Here is a 22,028-nt window from a genome sequence, read left to right as displayed (position 1 = left end):
CACCACCCGGTGTCACAGGAAGGTCATACAGATCATCAAGGACTACAACCACCCGAGCCACTGCCTGTTCACCCCTCTATCATCCAGAAGGTGAGGTCAGTAGACGTGCATCAAAGCAGGGACCGAGAGACTGAAAAATAGCTTCTATCTCAAGGCCATCAGACTGTTAAACAGCCACCACTAACATTGAGTGGCTGCTGCCAACATACTGACTCAACTCCAGCCACTTTAATAATGGAAAAATTAATGTAAAAAATGTATCACTAGCCACTTTAAACAATGCCACTTTTATATGTTTACATACCCTACATTACTCATCTCATATATATACTGTATACTGTACTCGATACCATCTACTGCATCTTGCCTATGCCGTTCTGTACCATCACTCATTCATATGTCTTTATGTACACATTCTTCATCCCTTTACACTTGTGTGTATAAGGTAGTTGTTAGATTACTCGTTGGTTATTACTGCATTGTCAGAACTAGAAGCACAAGCATTTCACTACACTCACATTAACATCTGCTAACCATGTGTATGTTACAAATAACATTTGATTTGATTTGATATTGATAAGACAGGAGAAATACTCCAGATATAACAGACTGACCCTAGCCCCCCGACAAGTAAACTACTGCAGCATAAATACTGGAGGCTGAGACAGGAGGGGTCAGGAGACACTGTGGCCCCATCCGATGATACTCCCGGACAGGGCCAAACAGGCAAGATATAACCCCACCCACTTTGCCAAAGCACAGCCCCCACACCACTAGAGGGATATCTTCAACCACCAACTTACCATCCTGAGACAAGGCCGAGTATAGCCCACAAAGCCCACAACCCAGGCAGGAAGACCACGTCAGTGACTCAACCGACTCAAGTGACGCACCCCTCCTGGGACGGCATGTAAGAGCACCAGTAAGCCAGTGACTACGCCCTTGTAATAGGGTTAGAGGCAGAGAATCCCAGTGGATAGAAGGGAACCGGCCAGGTAGAGACAGTAAGGGCGGTTCGTTGCTCCAGTGCCTTTCCGTTAACCTTCACACTCCTGGGCCAGACTACGCTCCATCATAGGACCTACAGAAGAGATGAGTCTTCAATAAAGACTTAAAGGTTGAGACAGAGTCTGTGTCTCTCACATGGGTAGGCAGACCATTCCATAAAAATGGAGCACTGTAGGAGAAAGCCCTGCCTCCAGCTGTTTGCTTAGAAATTCTAGGGACAATTAGGAGGCCTGCATCTTGTGACCGTAGCGTACGTGTAGGTATGTACAGCAGGACCAAAACAACATTCTAAAGATTAATTCAGTACATCGTTTGACATGTTTCTACTGACTGTTACGGAACCTTTGAACATTTCGTCACGTTATAGTGGACGCGCTTTGTGACATTGGAATTGTTTCAAAAACACCCTAACCAAAGTAGCTAATTGGACATAAATAACGGACATTTTCGAACAACTCAAGCATTTATTGTGGACCTGGGATTCCTAGGACTGCATTCTGATGAAGTTCATCAACGGTAAGGAAACATTTATCATGTATTTTCTGGTTTCTGTTGACTCCAACATGGCGGCTAATTTGGCTTCTCTTCTGAGCTCCATCTCAGATTATTGCATGCATTGCTTTTTCTGTAAACTTTTTGTTGAAATCTGACACAGCGGTTTCATTAAGAAGAGGTATATCTATAATTCCACGTGTATAACTTTTATTATCATCTACATTTATGATGAGTATTTCTGTTGAAACGATGTGGCTATGCAAAATCACTTGATGTTTTTGGAACTAGTGAATCTAATAAGCCAACGTAAACTCAGATTTTTTAATATAAATATGAACTTCATCAAACAAAACATGCATCTATTGTGTAACATGAAGACCTATGAGTGTCATCTGATGAAGATAATTCAAGGTTAGTGATTCATTTTATCTCTATTTCTGCTTTTTGTGAATGCTATATTTCGCTGGAAAATGGCTGTGCTTATTGTGGTTTGGTGGAGACCTAACATAATCGTTTGTAGTGCTTTTGCTGAAAAGCATTTTTGAAATCGGACACTTTGGTGGGATTAACAACGAGAATAACTTTAAAATGGTATGAGACACATGTATGTTTGAGGAATGTTAATTATGAGATTTTTGATGTTTTGAAAATGGCGCCCTACACTTTGACTGGCTGTTGTCAAATCGCTCCCGTTAACGGGATTGCAGCCATAAGAAGTTAACACAGTAAATTAATCCGGCTTAAACCATGTTTCAGTCAGGCCAATCACATCAAGATTATGATCAGTGATTAGTTCATTGACTATAACTGCCAAGGAAGTAAGGGATCTAACATTAAGTAGCCCTATTTTGAGATGTGAGGTATCACTATCTCTTTCAATAATGGCAGGAATGGAGGAGGTCTTTATTCTAGTGAGATTGCTAAAGCGAACACAGCCATGTTTAGTTTTGCCCAACCTAGGTCGAGGCACAGACACGGTCTCAATGGGGATAGCTGAGCTGACTACACTGACTGTGCTTGTGGCAGACTCCACTGTGCTGGCAGGCTGTTATCTACTAATTCTATATTTTGGGATGGCAGGAAACAGTTTTCAACCGACGATTGAGTTGTGAGACTCTGCTGTAGAGCTCATCAGTCCCCCTAACTGGGAGAGGGCAAATTACTCGACAATTACTCGATGCCGACACATCTTTCTAGCTGATTTACACGCTGAAGCTATGTTTGGTGACCTCTGACTGTTTCATCCTAACATCGTTGGTGCTGACGTGGATAACAATATCTCTATACTCTCTACACTCGCCAGTTATAGCTTTAGCCAGCACCATCTTCATATTAGCATTAACGTCGGTAGCCCTGCTGGTAAACAGTGTATGATTGCTGGATGATTCGTTTTAAGTCTAATACTGAGGGTAATGGAGTCGCCAATGACTAGGGTTTTCAATTTGTCAGATATAATGGTGGGAGGCTTCGGCATCTCGGACCCCATAACGGGAGGAGTAGAGACCAGAGAAGGCTCGGCCTCAGACTCCGACTCGCTGCTTAATGGGGAGAACCGGTTGAAAGTTTCTGTCGGCTGAATGAGGGGCACCGGTTGAGCATTTCTACAGCATTTCTCTCCAGAAACAATGAGAAAGTTGTCCGGCTGCGGGGACTGTGCCAGGGGATTTATACTACTATCTGTACTTACTGGTGGCACAGACGCTGTTTCATTCTTTCCTACACTGAAATTACCCTTGCCTAACGATTGCGTCTGAAGCTGGCCTTGCAGCACAGCTATCCTCGCCATAAGTCGATCGTTCTCCTGTATATTATGAGTACAGTGACTGCAATGGGAAGGCATCATGTTAATGTTACTACTTAGCTTCGGCTGTTGGAGATCCTGACGAACCACGTCCATATAAAGCGTCCGGAGTGAAAAGGTTGAATGAAAAAAAGTTCAGTGAGGGGAAAAACTAAAAATAGAAACGTAATTAAAAAGTCAAAACCGGAAAGTTGTCAGGTAGCAAAGTAAGGTTGGCAACAAAACGCACAGCAGCACGTAAACAAGTCAAATGGGTCTTCCAAATGGACAATGATCCCAAGCATACTTGCAAGCAATGTTGTGGCAAAATGGCTTAAGGACAACAAAGTGAAGTTACTGGAGTGGCCATCACAAAACCCCAACCTCAATCCTATAGAAAATGTTTGGGCAGAACTGAAAAAGCATGTGCAAGTAAGGAGACCTACAAACCTGACTCAGTTACACCCGCTCTGTCAGGCGGAATGGGACAAAATTCACCCAATTTATTGTGGGAAGCTTGTGGAAGGCTACCCAAAATATTTGACCCAAGTTAGACAATTTAACGGCAATGCTACCAAATACTCATTGAGTGTATGTAAACTTCTGACCCCCTGGGAATGTGATGAAATATATAAAAGCCTAAATAAATCATTATTCTACTATTATTCTGACATTTCACATTCTTAAAATAAAGTGGTGATCCTAACTGACCTAAGACAGGGCATTTTTACTAGGATTAAATGTCAGGAATTGTGAAAAACTGAGTTTAAATGTATTTGGCTCTAAATGAACACACACACACACACACACACACACACACACACACACACACTACAAGGAAAACATCCTTCCAGGAGGTTATGGGAATTAATGTTTTCAGATACTGCATAGAGACTGCATAAATATGTTACATCCTAAAGGAGGGAGTGAAATGACAAAGTAAAACCTGGCTAGTTCTGCATTTTGAATTCATGGCTACATAAAGAACCAGAGCCTCATTTCCTCATAAGGATTAAAGCCCTTTTTGAACATAAAAGCGGTGTGGGGGAAAACGCTGGGCAGCATTTACAGTCTGCATGAAGGATGAAAAAGAGGAAGGGATTCATTAAAATGTGAGAATTGGGCTGTGTCGTTGCCTTGTCGGTGTACAGTCCTTTTCTGTGTGTGTTGTCTTTATCTTCCGGTGCATCAGCGGGGAGTCCCCAGTGTGGTGCAGTAGACTACGCAGCTCTCCTCACTGGCCACCACTCATCTCTAAAGGGGAAGAGCGAGAGCAAACAGGGCTTCCCTGCCTGGGTGGTTATTAGGGAGTAGCAGCAGAACATGCAGTAAAATCTCTGCCGATTAACTCATCAGTCGTGAGGTCATCAATGTCTTCACCTCGTCGCCCGCCCTCTCTAGACCTCTCACCCCTTCTCTACACCCCCTCCTGTCGTTGTGGTTTAATACGGCCTGGTAATCTTACTGGTACTGGTCATGCGAGACCCTCAAAACCCTCTCCTATTTATTTTTCAGGGACTTTTCCCAAATGCATTTTTCCCCTCATCAATCAACGAGCAATCGATTGAAGACAAAACCAGCGGAATGGATAGATCCCCAGCCCAGGTTTCCTGCCAGCTCAACCTCTCTGTTCCCATGTAGTCTTTTCTTCCCCAGACTGAAGCCTGTGCCCCTGTCATGGGTACATCGTATTGATGAGTAGAACAAACAAATGTTTTCTTCACAGTTATTAAGAGAGTGCCAATGTGCTACTGATTGGTGTTTTGAGTTGAGAGAAGACAGGCGTCAGGGTTATGGGCTGCTGTTCTGTTGTAAAGGTGTGAAATAGAGAGAGAGGATGCAAGCAAATGGAAACACCACAAGCAACGAAGAAAGAACTGCAGGTTGTTTTGGTAATATACCGTATCTCCGTTCAAACTGTGTTTCTGAATAGCTGCCATCAACAGATTTCATGTCTGTCAATCTTTAAATTGATTCACACTGCCTGCCTTCTCCCTCCGTACCCCTTCGATTCAATCCTCCTCAGTCCACCGTTGGGCAGAAATATGAAATATGATATGTGTGCCTGATCGCTCTAACTGAACTGGGACTGCAGATGAATTCCCTGCTACGCTGCTTTAAAAGCATATCATTGTGGACGACGCATCGATTTTCAGTCTAATGCAACTTTCCTTCTCAGTCAGCAGGAAACAGGAGCAACCAGAGCAGAACGTATTAGTGACGTTTTATTCTGGACAGAGCCGGAAAATACCATTTTAGATTTCAAACTCATCACAAAGGCAATAGCATGGCCGTAGAATACTTACTCAGTGGAACTTTTATTACCCCCTTGATACACATTGGCTCTCTACAAAGATAACAGGTTTTTAGAGTTATGAATAATTATGTAAGTAAATGAATCAAACAGACAAATGTATATGCTAATAACTGCTGATATGTCAACCAGCAGGCTAGCTAACTAGACTTCATCTTGACAACGTTTTTTTTACAAGCCACATCATTTTGTAATAGAAGGGAATAGTGGGATTCATGCTTTGTTTTTGGCTCGTTGTTAACTACCTAGCTAATTAGCTAGCCACAACGGCTCAAATTCTGTTTCAACGTACTCTGCCAGTTGTCTGGGGGGGGGTTGTTCCTTATGCAACAGAGAATATTTGGACAAACTACCCAGAATACAGTGGTATTATACAGACTGCCCAAACGTGGGTCTGATGCAGGTCGCATTTTGCCTTTCCTCACCATGACATCACTTCCTCTCTGCTTCACCTTACCTATGTCTAAATAAAAGTCATACACATGGGCCATATGTGTGCAAGCAAGCCATGAACAAGAGGTATGTGAGGGGAGACTTTTATTAGAAATTAGGTGCACAGAGGAAGGGATTTTTTCAGGTGAGGAAAGGCAACCGGAGGCAGACCCACGATTGGAAAATATTTATTCGGGATAATTTGTCTTCAACCCTCCAGACAACTGGTACGTTGAAATTGTCTGACTGTGGATAGATAGTGTGTTGCTATGCTATGTGAGGAAGATGTGCAGTCTAAGTCAACTAGCAGCTTAGCTAACTAACTGCTGCTATAACTACTGCTTATCCAACATATGCTTTGTTTTGTCTTCCAACTTAAAATAAAAAAACTGCATTAACCCTAGCAAGGCTCATCACCTGTCTCTCTCAAAAAGAGGAAAAGCAATTCAAACACATCCATAGTGGAAATACGGCTGTAGGAGGCCTGTCTCCCTCACAAATGACTACCAGTAAGGATGATAAATTAATACAGTCAGCTTGCTATTGTTGCTCTACTCTAAGCCACCCGTTTATCAATACGAGTAAGGCCTCTCCATCCTCCCTCGGTTCCCTCTCTCCCTCCATCCTCATCACTTCAGTCAATATCCTCTCATCCAATTAACAGCCAATTACCCCGGTGGTATTAATCACCTGGGACGAAGGGCAGTGAAGTTTGTAAAAAGGTCACATATGTATAATGAAGATTAAGACTGACACACTATTGATCGGCTGGCTGGGCGAGAAGGTCACTATAGGATACACTGTAGTACTCGCTCTTACGGTCTGCTTAAAGCTGCACAATACACAGGAAACAGGATGTGTGGTCGACTGTATGGCTCTCGTTGATTGGAAGACAATCAACGGGGTCGTCGGAGCCCCCTCTATTCAGTGGTTTCAAACCTCTTCAAGTGAATGCAAGCTTCTTCGCTTAGTCCACTGTTCTGAAACGAGAACACAAACGGTCTCTTCCTAATGCAGTTTAAAGTGTCCCACTGAGGAGCTTTTCCAGAACGAGTCCCTTCTCCTCCAGATCTCTTCCATTGTTCTTCTGTAGGCGCTACGGCAGCAGCAGTCACTGGCACGTCAATACGCCATACAGCCAGAGAACAGAGTCCATTACAAATCAATACAGTTTGAAAATATATCATGTGCAATATGCTCCAGCACAGCACAAACGTATCTGTCATCTTGTCTGCCTATACAGTAGTCTAATGTAGTCTAATGCTGATGTGTGTATTTCAATGTCTGCCCTTGGACATCGATTTTCCATGGTTATCTGAGAGCGTAGCTCGATGAAAAGTGTATTATATATCTCACAGACTAAAAGTGACATCACACGTTATTTACACTGAAGTAAAGAAAGCACATGCATACAGTACACACACACACACACACACACATGCGCGTACACATGCACGCACGCACACACACCCACACGTATGCACGCACGAGCGCACGCACACGCACACACACACATACTACTGTATATCTCTTTTGCCAAGGGAGTCTCCTGATTTTAGCTTTGATCCCCACAATTCCCTACAGGAAGAACGTCTGGCTTGATTTGTCTGGCCTGGGTGCGTGATCGATTAATCATCAATAAGCATGATAATGTCTAACATACTGTTCCTTCCCTTTATTGTTTCAGTGGGCGCTGCGAGGCATAAGCAAATCAGGATGTCGGGATCTACAAAAAATAATCGGCCATAACTCCGTTTAATTAGGCTATTTTCATCACGAAAGCATTTCCTTGCAGAATCATGATGCTGACCCCCTCTGTAATATGCAGAGAGAATTAGTCCACTATTCTCCAGATCAGACCTCCACTAAGCAATGCCGGCTATTCCACACTCATTACTCCAAAAACAGAACTGTAGCAAATCCAATAGGATCATCCATTTCTGTTCATGGTTCACCTCTCTCTCTCTCCCCCTCTCTCTCTCTCTCTCTCTCACCTGCTGGAGCATGACAATTATTTCATTTTCAACTCATACAGGGCCATATTAAAGAAATATTTAGGTTTTCAAAAAGCCTTTAGTTTAGAGAAAGCATATATCCAGTGATCAGAGAGCGTCACAGGTCCCATTTTCAAAGGGGTACTTTGGGATTTTGGCAATGATTTATCTACTTCCCCCGAGTCAGATGATGAACATTTCTGTGTGTCTGTGTCCAGCATGAAGGAAGTTAGAGGTAGTTTTGCTAGCAAATGCTAGCTAGCGTTAACGCAATGACTGGACGTCTATCATGGGTATCTACTAGCATTGCCAAAAATCTGGGTGTATCCCTTTAAGTTTAGCGAGACCAAGAAGCATGAATGTGTTGTGCATTAATTATACAGTGCACCTGTGAGAGAACTTGTTAAAAGAGACAAAACGGTAAGTCTTTGAAGCTGTGAAGGGAGACCCAGGAATAATAAGAAAGGAATAATATTCATGAAATAATCAAGGGGAGGAATATGGAGGCCTGAGTTTGAAGCCTTGAGGTACTTTACCAGTAATTTCCAGGAGGTACGCATTAAACATAAATGCATCATTATGTTAACAATTATTACAATTACGTCAGGGGTGGAGGTCATCTTATTTGCCACCAGTTTAAAAGGTCATTTTCAGTCAAAGCAACCCAGGAGAACAAGCTAAATGAGCAGAGCTGGAGAATATCATTAACTTCCTCTTGTTTTCGTCCTCCTTTTGTTGTTCCCTCTCTTCCATCCCTCCTCCCTGACATTCAGTTCAGTCAACACACAACTCAAGGCATCCTCTGAGCAAAATAGAATCTTGTTTTAATGAAAAGCGAAAGAATGGACATTATCATATGAAACGACCAAAATATAAAGCAATCATCACTCTTAGTAGTGTTTGTTAGACTTTCTTCCCAATCTGTCTTTGTTCTTTGACAGGAATATTGCATATTGTGATTTTCTCATGCAGCCAGCTCCCTTGGTTAGAAACAGTGCATATATTAAACTATTTAACCATGTCATCAAGGAAAAAGCAACTGTGATCCATTCCCAAAGACTAACATTAAACTCCCTCTCCTTCATCACTAACTGTCTTTCTGTCACTGTCACTCTGTTGTTCTGCGTTGTCGGACCTCTGCCTCTATCTGTTCACATCTACACTCCCGTTCTTCCACAGACTATTTACATCTCTTCTCTAACAGACACAACTGTACTGTAGCTATTCCCACATCATAAAAGATTGATGACATGGCTTCTTTTGTATCCATAAACACGCAATGATCCCCCGACAAGCCAATGTACAAGTACAATAGAGGGAGGCAGGCCCCCTGAGAGCCACAAACACAACAAAATATCTTTACACAGCAAATGTTGCCACAGCATCTATGAGTGCTACAAATCATATTGTTTTATGTGAAAGTAAAAACCTACCAAAGTGAGTGTGAAAAAGTTTTTATCTTTCCTTTCAAAATTCCTTCAAACAACATTGTTTTCAGACAGAACAAGATGCATCTGAAGGTAGTCTTTTGTATGACCAAATTAACAGTATATGCAAAGCATCGGGCCTCAAGTTTATTAAGTTCAATCACTGAATCATTCAATTAGGTAGAGAGGACAATTATGTAGTTGTGCAACGGAACCACACAGGAGTGTTGTGTAAGTCAAACCATACCCAACATACGAATGTAAGCATTGTCGTTGATTTCATGTCGGTTGATTCCCATGGGTGGAAGATAATATTATCATTAAACATTAGCTCTAAGATGATGCAGTCGCTATGAAATGAATTCATACTGTAAGAAATCCAATGATTTGTTTTCATTATTTCATTTGTTGAGTTCTGGGCAAGAGGGGGGAAGATTTTACAAACAATTTCCTGCCGAACAGGTTCGTTGGAGTGTAATAATAATTTTTTAAAAATCAACCAACCATCGTAGTTGAAAATAATGAAACATATAAACAAAACATAATACGATATGAGCTTCGAGCCCCCCGATCCTTCCGTCTAGGGCTTTGTCTCGTTGGGATTGTATGGGAAAGGAAAGAATGAGCGCTCCAGGACAATAACAAATACATCTTCCATAACAGCGATATTAATTGGAAATGTACAATCCTTTTCTCACTTTACTGAGGCTCTGGGGGTTACCGGATCTCCAAACGTGCGGTCTGGATTTTTAGGATGATGTGTTGTATCCATTCTCCTTAAATGGCTCGGACCGATGCTGACCAAGACAACCTGCAGGGATGTCGATGTTTGTGATTGCATACTTTTCAATGCTACTTGTGTTCTTTCATTCTTACACCAACCATCCGCATTATTCACGGTCAGTGGAACGGCAGCCTTTGCACATTGTTACACCTTCATTTCAACAAGGAACACAAGTCCTGCTTCTAGAAAAACACCACTTAGGGATGGAAAACATGATCACAGGGTTGTGTATGTTTCTGTACAGTATATCTCCATGTCCCCCTGGAAAATGAGCAGCAAGAGTCTAAAACATGTGGTTAAGTGCGCGAGCCTCCCGTCGCCACCGGCAGACTGACAGACTGGCAAACAGAGATGAATGTTGTGTCTGTCCACCAGCCCTATTATAAGGCATCTGCCCTGTAATCCCCGTCATCACCACATGATAACGATGCTTCATAAAACATCACACCACTATTCCATTCCACTCATAATGCACTGTGATTGAGCTGCTATTGGCTGTAAAATAAGGGGCAAGCGCATGAGCACACACGTTGGTGGACATACACAGTAGATTGATGACACATTTACTCATATAGACTATATTTGCATCATATATACATACACATACTCACTACTTTCCATTTCAGAAAGAAGAGAATGGATTGTAAAGCTTCCTGTTCTGTGGATCTTCTCTTCTCTCCGCGGTTGCTGTACCACCCTGTGAGATAATTGCAGCTTCATTTACCAAATTACTCAGACCTTGATGAGAATTGGAGCCAAGAGCATCTGGGCTGTGTGTCTGTGAGAGAGCAAGAGCGAGAGAGAGAGAGAGAGAGAGAGAGAGAGAGAGAGAGAGAGAGAGAGAGAGAGAGAGAGAGAGAGAGCTCCAGTGACCATGACACATTGGTGCCACGTGTTGTGTGAGTGAGTGAGTGAGTGAGTGAGGAACATTCAGGTGACCATGACACATCGGTGCAGTGTGTGTGTGTCTGTCTGTCTGTCTGTCTGTCTGTCTGTCTGTCTGTCTGTCTGTCTGTCTGTCTGTCTGTCTGTCTGTCTGTCTGTCTGTCTGTCTGTCTGTCTGTCTGTGTGTGTGTGTGTGTGTGTGTGTGTGTGTGTGTGTGAGAGAGAGAGAGAGAGAGAGAGCTCTAGTGACCATGACACAGCGGTGTGTTCATACAGCGTCCATCTCGCTCAGAATGACATTGTTCACTGACATTTCCCTGTAGACATTTACCTATCATCTGGATCAAGGACTATGACGCTGAGGTTGAAGGCCACCTATCATTCTTATTTCCATTACCCTGTGTCCCCTGTCGGTCTCCTGTCCTTAGACCACAGTGAAGAAGCGTGGCTCCCAAGCCCTAGCTCCAGCTCATCTGTCCCTTTCCATTTGGCCTCCCTTTTCACCTCCTCTCTGGCTGCTTCCGCCACTTTGACGAGCCCCCTGCTTCGGCCTAGTCATGCTGTTTACTCACCATAAGGGTTACTATGTAGGGTAAGGCCCTCGGCCTCGAGAGTTACAGCCTCACGATAGCCGCCAGCGCAAACATGTCCCTTCACTCAGATTCAAATAGAGAGCAAGAGAAAAGAAAGAACATGCAGCAACATTATTACAAAATAAATGCACAAAGCAAGCATCTCTGATCTCAAAAAAATGGGTGCGTGCGAAACCTCGATGCCTGCTTTTCAGGGTTCCTCATATTAGGTCCTGTCGTTTCCACGTGAGTCATGTCAGGTCCTGTAACATGGAATTGTCCCATCTTCCGCATGGCTGGGGGTTCCATGCAGCCAATGTAGCCATGTCTTGCAGAAGCCTGCGTGCAAGCTTGTTTTCTGGGCCAGGGGAGTGGGGGAGGCTAAACAGCATGCTAAGTCGAAGCTCCAGATGCGACAACCCAGTTTATGTCTGCCTCAGGCAACGGAGGTCTACTCTCCTCTATACTGTAAAGCGCAAGCAGTCCTATTGGCAGAACAAAACACAGGGAGGGAAGGAGGGCGGCCATATTGATCATCAGTAAGTGAGATTAAATAGCTGGAGCCTGACAGTTATTATGATTCCAGTTTTCTGAGAGAAAAAAAAACATAATTGTTTCTACTAGGATGGAGACTGTTATGGTCATCAGTTGTTACCAGGCTCTGTTTTAGATGGATTTGTGCAACACCAAATAATGACATTGGGTATAAGTTATACAAATGAGTGATTTGGGCAATCAAATGCAATTTCAATTATTGTGGCTCATTAGGAATACACACATAACCACTCATGTGAGGCTTTGTGAGCCGCTGATATGGCTCTTGTGAAAGAACTGCGTTCATTATTAGCTATACAGTAGATTGGCATGAACGCTTTGGTCTCACTTTACATTAAGTGGCGCTAAAACCATGAATTTATAAGGTAATGATTGCAGCTGCATTTGCGTCGCTGAAAGTGTTGAATTATAATTATAGCTCCACAATATGGCTAAAGATAGTCCTGCATATGGACTCCGATCGTGTATGGGATAACAGGAAATAGCCGCTTAAAGGGGCTTCCAGTGCTTGTCTACGGGAGGATGGTTGTTGGCAGGACTGAAGTGATTCTGACAGTCACCCACTGTCTAGTGGAGGACTTGTCACACAGAATGAGTAACAGAGGGGACAGAGAAACATAGAGAGAGAGAGACACAGGGAGGGAGATACAGAGAGCGAGATGGGTAGACGGGGTGTGTGAGCTAGCGGGAGAGGTGGGTGAAGAGAGGGGAGAGAGAGAGCGAGGGAGAGCATAATGCTTCACACTCAATCTCGGCTCAATGGGTGTTGAGTAACTCTAGTCATAGACTGTCATGCACGCTCACTTGCTGTGACCCACTATTGGAGAGATGACTAAACTAACCTTAAGAGAAGGTTTGTGTCAAAATGTGCAATGAACTAGACAAGAAGCAAGTGCATGTGTAGACCGACCATTATTATACTTAATTGGTAACAGAAACGGAATTGAGTAAATGTGAGGAATTGGATTCGGTCAAAATGTAGTGCCTCTTGTCATCTCTGGTCTTGTCCAGACTCCTACCGAAGGTGGCTCCCCTTCCTGTCCGGGTGACGCTCAGCGGTCGTCGTCACCGGCCTACTAGCTGCCACCGATCCCTTTTCCCCTTTCTGTTTATTGGTTTCACCTGTTTGTGTTTTAGGCTGATTAGTCGGGATTTGTTTGGGGTACTTGTGTGCACTTTTGTGAGTTGCGGTTTTCCCATTTTCGTCGGTTTTGCTGGACCGTTTAAGTCCCCCGTGTTTGGGGCATTTGTTTTGGTGTGCACCCTGTGTTCCGTGGGGTTGGCTTATGTTCACCGTTTTTGTGCATTAAAAAGTATAGCACTACCCTGAACTCTCTGCTTCCTGCGCCTGACTTCTCACCTACTGCACCCCGGGCGTTACAGGTCTGTTGGTTAAAAGGAACTACATCCTACCTGAACTGTGTGCCTTACTTATCAACCACACAAGAATGTCTGCAATTCAGACAGAAAAATAACCTGTCTAGTGCTGTTCAAAAACCTTTATCAGTTCGGCTGTGAAATGGCACTGAGTGAGGGCAGAGGAGAGAAAGATGTCACAAAAGATGTCGCTCTCCAGCATTTTACTCACATCTCAGCACACAGAAGAAGAAAAAAAAACAGCTACAATGGCAACAGGATGATTTTCCTTCTCTATGCCCTGCCTTTCTCTCCCTGTAAGCAGCCGACACTCATCTCCAGGCACTGATACCAGTCACACACTATAATGGCTACCCACTGTACGGCTTGATAGTGAAATGAATCCAGAACAGCATCTCTGTGGCCTTGTTGCATGGAGATAAGTGGATGACACGACAAGCTGCCTCTTATCAAGAATTTCTGCTTTCCGGGGTGCTTTTGTAAGAGGCTTGCCTGGCACTGTCTCCTCTGTCTCCTAGAGTGAGGTGGTAGGGGAGCAATTGATTTGGATGGTGCAGATTACTGCAGATAAGTGGTTTGGATCAGCTGATGTGTGTGGCTGGGAAGAGGCGCTGTGGATCTATACAGTGGGAGGTGTATTGACTGGTGGTAGCTGTGAAAGTATTAGAACTGGCCCAGGTAAACAGCTGATTTAAGCTTGTGTAGATCTGGGTTTCCCAGAGTCTGTCTCCCCCCCCGGTGCACGTCTTGTTTTTTTTTGTACCCTAGCGCTAAACCTGATTCAAATAACCAACTCCACATCAAGCTTTGATGATTTAAATCCGCTGTGTAGTGCTAGGGCAACAAAAACAAAAAAACATGCACCCTGGGGGGGCCCCAGGACCGACTTTGAGAAACCCTGGTTTAGATCAACGGGACTCAGGCGGCATTGTGCATTGTGTCAGAGCTGCAGCAGAACTGATGAGCCATAGAGTAACGGGGGGATACACTGTAAGTAATGGAGAGGAGAAGGAAGTGCATTACAGTGGGGGGGATGCTTATATAGAGAACAGGCTTCTTGGGAGTTTCCAAAACCAGGCTTTATTGCATTAGAAACACTCTGCGAGAGGAGAAGCTGGGGATTTGAGATGGAAGCACTCTGTGATTGGTGAGTTCAGATGATAGCAGTAGCATTAAATCACGTTAAGACATGCCATGCGTTGGTTTGAACAACTGGCTCTCGCATGCTGATGGGGCGGATGAAAGGGAAATGCAACGAGATGGCAGAGGAAGGGCTGGTGGAGAGGTGAGAGAACAGAAATGTAATGAGTATGCGATCTCTGTGTGATTGACTAAGAGCCTGCTAATGTGATTTTTAGCAAGGCCTGATTAGAGGGTCAGTTCCCAGGGGAAAGGAGAGAAGAGAGAGGATGAGAAGAAGAAGGAAGCCTCGGGTCACTTAACAGCAACATAATCAGATTCTCAAAGAGTGACGGTTTGACATGAGGAGGTTCAATACACTCTGAAATATAAAGTGTGGTTCATAAGTTCACCATTCGAGGCAGTTCACTTGAGCTGAAAGTCCTCTCTCGTGACTCCACCTAATTAAATCACATCAAGCGAAGTGAGAGGATGACAGGTAGTCTATCACTTCTTCGGGCAGTTGTTTTGCTCGACTTCACAAGTCCGTATTCGCCATGGCGACGACAGAGACATGGAAGAATGAAGCATGCTGAGCAGGGTTCCAGAGGCGTCGATGCTAATGTTTCACCTTCGTTGCAGGGTTATTTAGCAGGTGCGGACCGTGAAAATGTTCGGGTTTCACACTGTGATAATTAATGTTCGTCTGTCACATTTTGAAGGACACAGAGGATATAAAAAGGTGAATGCGGACGTCAGGTGACGTCATCGAAAAGACTGCTTCGATCTGAGGCATCGTCCCTCCTTGGACGCATAAGAACATGAGAGGAGTTTGACCGTAAGACTAAACATCTCCAGCTACTCAACGCACATCTAAAAATGTACATGAAATCCTCCATCCGAAAATCACAAGTGAAAGGACCCTGCTTAAAGTACAGCAAATGCAGAACACCCTGCACCAATCCAAAAAGAGAATACAACCAATATAAACAGAGGCACTATCTGTATATCTGCACTCATACGTATGAGGAGCACATCTATCTCACAGCTGGGGTGGATTGTGCTTTTTGGAAGGCCTCCTGTATCCCAGGCATCCCAGCAGGCAGGTTGGCTGAGCCACCCCTCCAGATCCCTTTCCTGCAGGGAGGAGCATGAGCCAGCCTCCTCAACACACCGGGATTATGGGAAGGTAATCCTCCATTTTGATTAGGACAGGGCCCAAGCATGGACTCCTGGACAAGCTACTGACCACTAGAATGCAGAAGAGCTTAGTATGGGAAGGATGGCTGTCTGCTGACTGAGCACCACAGTACAGTATTATTGACAGAATATAAGGGAAACACTGTCATCCATGTTACATAAGCACATGAGAGTGGATGGTTTGTCTTGTAGGCTAGCGCTTCAGTGTTTCTGTCTACTGGGCTCTTTTGTCTTTCATCATTTTCTAGCTCGTTTTGAACTCTCTTACTTAAACTCTTACTTCGAAAACATAGCAACAGTGACTATTACTCAATGAATAAACTGTGAACCTCCATGAGATCAAAGCCGTCACATTAAAGGGGAAAAAGAGCCCTCTAGTATGGCTCATCTGCTTCAAATGTGGTATTGTCCGTGTGCCTGCGTGCGTGTTCAGGTGTGCATATGTGCATGCCGGTGCGTTTGTGTCTGTGTTTCCGAACACACTGTAGCAGAACAGAGACAGGAAAGCTGGTAACAGAAACCAATGAAGCAGCCCGGACTCATCTAAACACGCATCAATAATAGACGTCTCTCACGTCGTCTGGGCACCGCACTGTAGGAGGTAGTCTGACGGTTAACCCTCTGTTTGCGACCCACAGCTCCCAGACAAAGAGCCGCGGAAGCACCGATCTCTCTCCCCCTCCCTACCCTTCTCTCTCCCCTCTCTCCCCTCCCCAGACCCTATACTTAGGGACTTTGCAGCTATTTAATGTTTAATGTTTACTTAAGCCAAAAAGAATGCTAATTTATGTGGCATGCTACCAATTTTCTCTTTTCACTCTCTCTGAAATTACAAATCTCATCTCCCAGCGGCCCTATTTATTCCTCCTGTTGCAGCTGGGGACAATTATGGACAGGAAGTCAGGAGGGGGACTTATTTTGGAAGTGCACTCAGGGAAGCCGGCGGTGCATCCATCTTTCAAGGTCGAGCCTGGGAAGCGCTAGGGGGTGCGCTCCGGCCACGGCCCTCCTCTGGGGTCTCATCACCCCGGGCAAAGGCCCAGCCCTGAGTCCCCTGCCACTACCGGGCCTGTGAAGATTAGCCAGAACAAGACACAGAGAGAAAATAAAAAGAGGAAAAGGATGAAAGAGTATAAGAAAATGAGAAGCAATACTCCCCACTCTGCTCACCCTGTGCCCTCCCCTCCTGCAGCTCAGTGTATTTACGTATGTTGGTGAGTGGAGCCATCACATTTCCGGCCATTTCTAAGATGTCTTTGTGTGTCAGTCTCAATCTTACATCTTTGGCATTTCATTTGAGAGTAACAAGCCTTTAACAAAATTGGCATCGTTGAATTTGAATCGGCCAAAAAAAGCCACTGCATTATTTGACTCTTGATTCACTAAACAGCAGTTTGGGATGAACTGTTCATATGTTACCTCACCTCCTCCATCCCTGCCACAGCATCAAGCAGCCAAACTACCTGGACACTGCTGGCATGATTAAAGGAAGTTAAAGTAACACTGGTGTTTAATGCAGAACCTTAACAAGGGGAGATCAGCAGCCAACTCCAACACTCCCAACACCCCAGTTCCCCCCCTCCCCCACAAGCTCCTAACGGACTGATCTTAATTATCAGCCTTTTGATTAGAACAACAGGTCCAAGCAAGACCTGAGAGCCTGATAGACACGGTGACAATCAATTACTGGTGCTGCTTTAACTAGGCAGGGGGGAGGAAGGGCGAGAGTGATGCCGGGGAATAAAAGGAATGCCAAGTTGCATTGTGGGCTGTCGGTCTGATAAACATTCTCTCAGGGGAGGTAGATAGGGTGGCATTTATCTATAGAGGTGCTTCTTCTTTTGTTCTTGAAATGTCCTCCTGCTTTTCAATAATTCAAAAGGTGTTTCTTCTTCTTTCTGCCTGACGGGGAGGGAGAGACAGCGTTTACCACCTCGGGGTTAAACAGCTCCTTGCCTTCCCCGCCTCTGGAGGCCACAAAAATGGAAGGTTACACTCCCACTGGATCATTGTGTGTTTGTGTGTGTGCACGCAGTTGTGCACATGTGCCTTGAGATGCATCGGTAAAGGCTTCCTTCCGCGTGCTTTGGTTCGGCTGGCAGCTAGGCAAACCAAAGAAGTGTGCCAGCGTACACTGTATTTGGAAATTCTAACCAAGTGAGAGACATTGTTATTTCTTCAACAATCATTTTTATTTAGTAAGAATAAGATGATTAGAAACAATAACAGTTTTTTTGTTGTCTATCTGTGTCTTTTGTCGCACCATGTCCTTGGTTATGTGCACAGAATTAACGATCGACATTCATACAGACATAATCAGCAAAGCAGGAAAACACCCTTAAAAGACCTTCCTTTAAAAATGAGAAAAAAGCGCCACTATTTGTCCATCTTGAGATGACGTGGCCGGTAGAAACTTCCTGAAAATAGTCAAGACTATTCTAGGATAACTCAAGGAATCTGTCTTTCATTTTTATGTTTTTATGTTTTTGCCAAGGAGATCTAAGTGGCACAATTTTACATCTAAATAAGATGTTTGGTGCAGTCCTACTCTGTTGACCAATCATAGACTAAGTGCGTAGACTTCGGCTTCCGAACTTCAGTTTGCCTCTAGAGAATTTCATGTGCACGAACAACCGATAAACTCCTTTCCGAAGGCCAACACGAACAAAAACTTCACAAAATGTTGTCATAATGGGCACAAAACAGGAACTGTAATATATGTAATATATGTGAAGCTTGCGATGCCTTAAGTGTGTGTGTGTGTGTGTGTGTGTGTGTGTGTGTGTGTGTAACATACTGCATGTTTATGCACACTGTCGAACAATTTATGCTTCAAGTCATGTGTGAGCTTGTTCGCGCAGGTGTATACACTGTATACACTGAGTGTACAAAACATGAGGAAAACCATCCTAATATTGAGTTTCACCCCCTTTTGCCCTCAGAACAGTCTAAATTTGACTCTACAAGTTGTCGAAAGCGCTCACATGGATGCTGGCCCATGTTGACTCCAATCAGGGATGGAAAAAGTAGCCAAGTGGTGCTTGCATATGTATTTACCCGATTTGCTATGAAGCCCCTAAATAAGATCTTGTGCAACCATTTACCTTCAGAAGTCACACAATGTGTTAAATAAAGTCCACCTGTGTGCAATGTAAGTGTCACATTATCTCAGTATATATACACACCTGTTCTGAAAGGCCTCAGACTCTGTAACATCACTAAGCACGTGGCACCGCCAAGTAAGTGGCACTATGAAGACCAAGGAGCTCTCCAAAAAGGTCTGGGACACAGCTGTGTAGAAGTACAGATCAGAGTTGGGTTATAAAAAAAATATACGTACTTTGAACATCCCACGAAAGCACCATTAAATGCATTGGAAAGAATATGGCACCACACCAAACCTGCCAAGAGAGGGCTGCCCACCAAAACTCATGGATCAGGCAAGGAGGGCATTAATCAGAGAGGCAACAAAGAGACCAAAGATAACCCTGAAGGAGCTGTAAAGCACCACAGCGGAGATTGGAGTATCTGTCCATAGGATCACTTTATGCCGTACACTCCACAGAGCTGGTCTTTACGGAAGAGTGCCCAGAAAAAAGCCATTGCTTAAAGAAAAAAAAAAGCTAACATGTTTGGTGTTTGCCAAAAGGCATGAAGGAGACTCCCCAAACATAAGGAAGAAGGTACTCTGGTCAGATGAGACAACATTTTTGCTTTTTGGCCATCAAGGAAAACGCTATGCCCGGCACAAACCCAACACCTATCATCACCCCGAGAATACCATCCCTGTGGGGATGTTTTTCATCGGCAGGGACTGGGAAAATGGTCAGAATTGAAGGAATGATGTATGGCATTAAATATAGGGACATTCTTGAGGGAAACCTGTTTCAGTCTTCCAGAGATTTGAGACTGGGACGGAGGTTAACCTTCCAGCAGGACAATGACCCTAGGCACACTGCTAAAGCAACACTCGAGTGGTTAAAGGGGAAACATTTAAATGTCTTGGAATGGCCTAGTCAAAGCGCAGACCTCAATCCAATTGAGAATCTGTGGTATGACTTAAAGATTGCTCTACATCAGCGGGACCCATCCAACTTGAAGGAGCTGGAGCAGTTTTGCCATGGAGAATGGGCAAAAATCACAGTGGCTAGATTTACAAAGCTTATAGCGAAATACCCCAAGAGACTTGCAGCTGTAATTGCTGCAAAAGGCGGCTCAACAAAGTATTGACTTTTGGAGGGTGAATCGTTATGCACGCCCAAGTGTTTTTGTCTTATTTCTTGTTTGTTTCACAATAAAAAATAATTTGCATCTTCAAAGTGGTAAGCATGTTGTTTAAATCAAATGATTACAAACCCCCCGCTCCAGTTTGTAAGGCAACAAAATAAGAAAAATGCCCAAGGGGGTGAATACTTTCGCAAGCCACTGCAAATAAAGGAGGCTTACACTACTTTATCGTTGATAAGAGATGCTTCAGTGGTGTCAAAGATGACATTCCTGTGCTCTCCCTATGATCATAGCCAATGGGTTCAGCGCAAAGGTAAATGGTGTTGCTATTTTTCATCCTATAGCATTTGATTCTGTTTCTTATTTTGTGCATCTTACATATGGTGCTTTTCAATATCTACTTCAAATACCTGTAAAGGGTTATGCATCATCATAGAACTCTCCTCCTGTACACAATGGGGTGGCAGATGGGCTAGTGGTTAGAGCGATGGGCCAGCAACTGAGAGGTTGGTGGATCGAATCTTTGAGCTGACAAGGTAATCTGTCGTTCGGCCCCTGAACAAGGCAGTTAATCCACTGTTCCCTGGTAGGCCGTCATTGTAAATAAGAATTTGTTCTCAACTGACTAGCCTAGTTAATTATAGAAATACACTCCCCATCCATTATTTCGCTTGAGATATAGAAAGAATCGTCTCCAAGACAATTTGGGGAGCAGGCAAATCTCCCTTGGATGGTGTGCACTTGATTTCCTTTGCCCCATCCATGGATGTTATTGGCCCCTCTGATCAAGATCCGATCAAATAGGCTGCTCCGCTGCAGTGCACACCTGTTCCAATTGGGGGGAGAAGACTAGAGCGAGTGATTTGTCCTCATTTCCCCCAAGGCTACATCCTTTGAGATTAGAGGGTCTGTATGTTCAGCGCAATCATGTCTGTGTTCAAAGCCTTGGCTTCCAGAGGGTCGGATGGTCCACCTGCCTGTCTCGTTTATCATCACAGGAGAAGTGAGGAAGAAAGTTCATGGATCACCACCATGGCCCAATAGTGACCCTGTTGGAATCAATCAGATATAGCCTACTTGGAGTGTGAACAGCATGGTAAACATAGTTAGTTGTCTGTTCAGGGTTGAAGCAGGTGATGTGTCTTCATTGCCCTTTAGCAGAAGCTCTTATCCAGAGTGAGTGTATGCATTGTCGTGCCTTTTCATACTGGTTCCACTGTGGGAATTGATCCCACAACACTGACGTTGCAATACCAGCTGAGCCACACAGGATCAATGTTATATGTAGTTGTTAGTTTAATGTTTAATTTGTATCATAAGTACATCAACAATGAGGCATATAACATATCTTAAGTAGTATTTTGTTGGCAGTTGGTTATAATTTGATTTACTAATAGCAGATAGCAGTAATGTCAAAGTAATGGAGGTTCATCACCCATCCATCTCCTTCTGAGGCCTCAGACTGACAGGCTGGCTATGTCATAATGAGACTGACAGGCTAGTTCATGTCATAATGATGACCTACTTAACCCCGCCAATCAGTCAATTAGATTCCCTCTTATGTGGCCTTTTTCACAGGAGACACTCCAGCATAACCAGCTGTGTAATCTCATTTAACCATCAACACCTGGGACAACGTGGGACAGAAATTAAGATGCTTTGATGAGCTTCAACAGATGCCAAACAGCAAATGCAAATGGTGTCCTGGTGTCCAGTACCGTCTGTGGTTTTATTGTACACTGAAAAAAATAAAGGTTCTTTAAAGGTTGTTCCTTAGCTCTTATGGTTCCTTGGAGAACTCTTGCAGGATAAATAACCTTTGAGTTAAGTGCGGGGTTCTTGACATGGCATCTCCGGTT

This window comes from Oncorhynchus mykiss, chromosome 22 (assembly GCF_013265735.2).
Source record: "Oncorhynchus mykiss isolate Arlee chromosome 22, USDA_OmykA_1.1, whole genome shotgun sequence".
Lineage (NCBI taxonomy): Eukaryota > Metazoa > Chordata > Actinopteri > Salmoniformes > Salmonidae > Oncorhynchus > Oncorhynchus mykiss.
The sequence above is the reverse complement of the archived record's forward strand: the minus strand, read 5'-3'. Positions refer to the sequence as shown.